We start from the raw sequence: 6,829 nt of genomic DNA, 5'->3' as shown, positions 1-6,829 counted from the left end.
CTCACTTCCACCACACACCGCACCCAGCCTGACCTCACCACCAATAACATACCGCACCCAGCCGACCCTCACTACCACCCACACACCGCACCCAGCCTGACCCTCACTGCCATCCACACACCGCACCCAGCCTGACCCTCACTGCCATCCACACACCGCACCCAACCTGACCCTCACTTCCACGCACACACCGCACCCACCCTGACCCTCTCTACCACCCACACACCGCACCCAGCCTGACCCTCACTACCAGAAACACACCGCACCCAAGCCTGACCCTCACTACCACCCACACACGGCCCCCAGCCTGGCCCTCACTGCCATCCGCACACCGCACCCAGCCTGACCCCTCACTACCACCCACACAACGCACCCAGCCTGACCCTCACTACAACCCACTCACCACCACCAGCCTGACCCTCACTACCACCCACACACTGCCCCAACCTGACCCTCACTACCACCCACACACCGCACCCAGCCTGACCCTCACTACAACCCACTCAACACCCCCAGCCTGACCCTCACTGCCATCCGCACACATCCGTCCCCAGCCTGACCCTCACTACCACACACACACCGCACCCAGCCTGACCCTCACTACTACCCACACACGGTCCCCAGCCTGACCCCACTGCCAACCGCACACCGTCCCCAGCCTGACCCTCACTACCACACACACACCGCCCCCAACCTGACCCTCACTACCACACACAAACCGCACCCAGCCTGACCCTCACTACCACCCACAACAATGCCCCAGCCTGACCGTCACTACCACACACTCACCTCCCCAGCCTGACCCTCACTTCCACCCACACACCCGCCCCCAGCCTTACCCTCACTACCACCCACACACCGCACCCAGCCTGACCCTCACTACCACCCACACACCGCCGCCAGCCTGACCCTCACTACCACCCACACACCGCCCCCAGCCTGACCCTCACTACCACCCACACACCGCACCCAGCCTGACCCTCACTGCCATCCGCTCACCTCACCCAGCCTGACCCTCACTGCCGTCCACTCACCGCACCCAGCCTGACCCACAACTACACCCACACACCGCACCCAGCCTGACCCTCACTAAACCCACACACCGCCCCCAACCTGACCCTCACTGCCATCCGCACACCGCACACAGCCTGACCCTCACTGCCACCCACACACCGCACCAGCCTGACCCTCACTACCACCCACACACCGTCCCCAGCCTGACCCTCACTGCCCACCCACACAGCGCACCCAGCCTGACCCTCACTACCACACACACAACGCCCCAGCCTGACCCTCACCACCAATAACATACCGCCCACAGCCTGACCCTCACCCCACACACACACACGCACCCAGCCTGAACCTCACTGCCATCCACACACACCGCACCCAGCCTGACCCCTCACTACCACACCACACACCGCATCCAGCCTGACCCTCATTGCCGTCCACTCACTGCACCCAGCCTGACCCTCACTACCACCCACACACCGCAGACAGCCTGACCCTCACTACCACCCACACACCGCCCCCAGCCTGACCCTGACTACCACCCACACAACGCCACCAGCCTGACCCTCACCACCAATAACACACACCGCCCCCAGCCTGACCCTGACTACCACCCACACACCCGCCCCCAGCCTGACCCTCACTACCACCCACACACCGCATCCCCACCTGACCTCATTGCCGTCCACTCACTGCACCCAGCCTGACCCTCACTACCACCCACACACCGCAGACAGCCTGACCCTCACCGCCATCCACACACCGCACTCAGCTGACCCTCACTACCAACCACACACCGCACCCAGCCTGACCCGCACTGCCGTCCACACACCGCACCCAGCTTGACCCTCACTGCCGTTCCACACACCGCACTCAGCACCTGACCCTCACTACCAACCACACACCGCACCCAGCCTGACCCGCACTGCCGTCCACACACCGCACCCAGCCTGACCCTCACTGCCGTCCACACACCGCACCCAGCTGACCCTCACTGCCGTCCACACACCGCACCCAAGCTGACCCTCACTGACGTCCACACACCGCACCCAGCCTGACCCTCACTGCCGTCCACACACCGCACCCAGCCTGACCCTCACTACCACCCACTCACCTCAGCCAGCCGGCCCTCACTGCCTCCCACACACCGCCCCCAGCCTGACCCTCACTACCACCCACAAACCGCACCCAGCCTGACCCTCACTACCACCCACACACTGCCCCCAGCCTGACCCTCACTACCACCCCACACCGCACCCAGCCTGACCCTCACCACCAATAACATACCGCCCCCAGCCTGACCCTCACTACCACCCACGCACCGCACCCAGCCTGACCCTCACTGCCACGCACACACCACACCCACCCTGACCCTCACTACCACCCACACCGCACCCAGCCTGACCCTCACTACCAGCCCACACAACCCACCAAGCCTGACCCTCACTACCACCCACACAAGGCCCCCAGCCTGGCCCTCACTGCCATCCGCACACCGCACCCAGCCTGACCCCTCACTACCACCCACACAACGCACCAGCCTGACCCTCACTACCACCCACTCACCACCACCAGCCTGACCCTCACTGCCACCCACACACCGCACCCAGCCTGACCCTCACTGCTGTCCACCCTCTGCACCCAGCCTGACCCTCACTGCCACCCACACACGGCGCCCAGACTGACCCTCATTGCCGTCACTCACTGCACCCAGCCTGACCCTCACTACCACCCACACACCACGCACCCAGCCTGACCCTCACTACCACCCACACAACGCCACCAGCCTGACCCTCACCACCAATAACATACCGCCCACCGCCCTGACCCTCACCGCCACCCACACACCGCACCCAAGCTGACCCTCACTACCACCCACACACCGCACCCAGCCTGACCCTCACTGCCGTCCACACACCGCACCCAACTTGACACTCACTGCCGTCCACACACCGCACCCAGCCTTACCCTCACTGCCGTCCACACTCCGCACCCAAGCTGACCCTCACTGACGTCCACACACCGCACCCAGCCTGACCCTCACTACCACCCACTCACCTCACCCAGCCGGGACCCTCACTGCCACCCACACACCGCACCCAGCCTGACCCTCACTACCACCCACACACCGCACCAGCCTGACCCTCACTACCACCCCGCACCGACCACAGCCTGACCCTCACTACCACCCACTCACCTCCCCAGCCTGACCCTCACTCCCACCACACACCGCCTCCACCTTACCCTCACTACCAACCACACACACCGCCCCCCGCCTGTCCCTCACTGCCGCCCACACACCGCCCCAGCCTGACCCTCACTGCCGTCCACTCACCGCACCCAGCCTGACCCTCCTGCCGTCCACTCAACGCCCCCAGCCTGACCCTCACTGCCACCAACACACCGCACAAACCTGACCCTCACTGCCAACCAAAACCGCCCCAGCCTGACCCTCACTGCCACCCACCCACCGCACCCAGCGACCCTCACTGCCACCCACACACCGCATCCAGCCTGACCTCACTACCACCCACACACCGCCCCCAGCCTGACCCTCACGACCACCCACACACAGCACCCAGCCGGACCCTCATTGCCGTCCACTCACTGCACCCAGCCTGAACCTCACTACCACCCACACACGTCGCCCAGCCTGACCCTCACTGCCATCCGCACACCGCACCCAGCCTGACCCTCACTACCACCCACACACCGCCCCCAGCCTGACCCTGGAGTACCACCCACACACAAACGCCACCAGCCTGACCCTCACCACCAATAACATACCGCCCACAGCCTGACCCTCACCGCCACCCACACACCGCACACAGCCTGACCCTCACTACCACCCACACACCTCACCCACCCTGACCCCACTACCACCCACACACGGCACCCAGCCTGACCCTCACTACCACCCACACACCGCACCCAGCCTGACCCTCACTGCCACCCACTCAGCGCACCCAGCCTGACCCCACTACCACACACACAACGCCCCCAGCCTGACCCTCACCACCAATAACATACCGCCCACAGACTGACCCTCACCGCCACACACACACCGCACCCAGCCTGACCCTCACTACCACCCACACACCGCATCCAGCCTGACCCTCACTGCCATCCACACACCGCCCCCAGCCTGACCCTCACTACCACCCACACACCGCACCCAGCCTGACCCTCATTGCCGTCCACTCACTGCACCCAGCCTGACCCTCACTACCACCCACACACCGCACCCAGCCTGACCCTCACTACCACCCACACACACCGCCCCCAGCCTGACCCTGACTACCACCCACACACAACGCCACCACCTGACCCTCACCACCAATAACATACCGCCCACAGCCTGACCCTCACCGCCACCCACACACCGCACTCAGCCTGACCCTCACTACCAACCACACACCGCACCCAGCCTGACCCCACTGCCGTCCACACACACGCACCCAGCTTTACCCTCACTGCCGTCCACCCACCGCACCCAGCCTGACCCTCACTGCCGTCCACACACCGCACCCAAGCTGACCCTCACTGACGTCCACACACCGCACCCAGCCTGACCCTCACTGCCGTCCACACAACCGCACCCAGCCTGACCCCACTACCACCCACTCACCTCACCCAGCCGGACCCTCACTGCCTCCCACACACCGCCCCCAGCCTGACCCTCACTACCACCCACAAACCGCACCCAGCCTGACCCTCACTACCACCCACACACTGCCCCAGCCTGACCCTCACCACCAACCGCACCCAGCCTGACCCTCACTACCACCCACACCCGCACCCAGCCTGACCCTCACTGCCATCCACACACCGCACCCAGCCTGACCCCTCACTGCCATCCACACACCGCACCCAACCTGAGCCTCACTACCACCCACACACCGCACCCAGCCTGACCCTCACTACCACAAACACACCGCACCCAGCCTGACCCTCACTACCACCCACACACCGCGCCCAGCCTGGCCCTCACGTCCATCCGCACACCGCAACCCAGCCTGACCCCTCACTACCACCCACGCATCGCACCCAGCCTGACCCTCACTACAACCCACTCACCACCACCAGCCTGACACTCACTACCACCCACACACTGCCCCAGCCTGACCCTCACTACCACCCACACACCGCACCCAGCCTGACCCTCACTACAACCCACTCAACACCCCCCACCTGACCCTCACTACCATCCGCACACCGTCCCCCCGCCTGACCCTCACTACCACCCACACACCGCCCCCAGCCTGACCCTCACTACTACCCACACACGGTCCCCGCCTGACCCCCCACTGCCAACCGCACACCGTCCCAGCCTGACCCTCACTACCACAACACACACCGCCCCCCAACCTGACCCTCACTACCACACACAAACCGCACACAAGCCTGACACTCACTACCACCCACACACTGGGCCCCAGCCTGACCCTCACTGCCACCCACACACCGCACCCAGCCTGACCCTCACTACCACCCACACAACGCACCCAGCCTGACCCTCACTACAACCCACTCACCACCACCAGCCTGACCCTCACTACCACCCACACACTGCCCCAACCTGACCCTCACTACCACACACACCCGCACCCAGCCTGACCCTCACTACTACCCACACACGGCCCCCACCGACCCCCACTGCCAACCGCACACCGTCCCCCGCCTGACCCGTCACTAACCACACACACACCGCCCCAGCCTGACCCTCACTACCACACACACACCGCACCCAGCCTGACACTCGCTACACCCACACACTGCGCCCAGCCTGACCCTCACCGCCATCCATACACCGCACCCAGCCTGACCCCTCACTACCACCCACACACCGCCCCCAGCCTGACCCTCACTACCACCCACACACCGCACCCAGCCTGACCCTCACTACCACCACACACTGCCCCCAGCCTGACCTTCACTACCACACACACAACGCCATCAGCCTGACCCTCACTACCACCCACACACCGCTCCCCGCCTGTCCCTCACTGCCGCCCACACACCGCACCCAGCCTGACCCTCACTGCCGTCCACTCACCGCCCCCAGCCTGACCCTCACTACCATCCACACACCGCACCCAGCCTGACCATCACTGCCATCCACACACCGCACCCTAGCCTGACCCTCACTGCCACCCACACACCGCACCCAGCCTGACCCTCACTGCCACCCACACACCGCACCCAGCCTGACCCTCACTGCCACCCACACACCGCACCCAGCCTGACCCTCACTACCACCCACACAACGCCACCAGCCTGACCCTCACCACCAATAACATACCGCCCACCGCCTACCCTCAACCGCACCCACACACACCGCACCCAGCCTGACCCTCACTACCACCCACACACCCGCACGCAGCCTTACCCCCTCTGCCGTCCACACACCGCACCCAAGCTGACCCTCACTGACGTCCACATCACACCGCACCCAGCCTGACCCTCACTACCACCCACTCACCTCACCTAGCCTGACCCTCACTGCCACCCACACACCGCACCCAGCCTGACCCTCACTACCACCCACACACCGCACCCAGCCTGACCCTCACTACCACCCACACAATGCACCCAGCCTGACCGTCACTACCACCCACTCACCTCCCCCAGCCTGACCCTCACTTTCCACCTGGCAGCACATTCCATACGCACACCTCCTCTGCGTGAAAACCTTGCCATTTTTATCCCTGTTAAATCTTCACCTTTTCACCTTAAAGCTGTATCCTCTCTGGTTCATCTCCCCTATCGTGTGGAAAATACCTTGGAAATTCCACCCTATCCATGTCTCGCATGATTA

The sequence above is a fragment of the Hemiscyllium ocellatum genome, unplaced genomic scaffold, assembly GCF_020745735.1.
Source record: "Hemiscyllium ocellatum isolate sHemOce1 unplaced genomic scaffold, sHemOce1.pat.X.cur. scaffold_558_pat_ctg1, whole genome shotgun sequence".
Lineage (NCBI taxonomy): Eukaryota > Metazoa > Chordata > Chondrichthyes > Orectolobiformes > Hemiscylliidae > Hemiscyllium > Hemiscyllium ocellatum.
Note: the sequence above shows the minus strand (reverse complement) of the source record.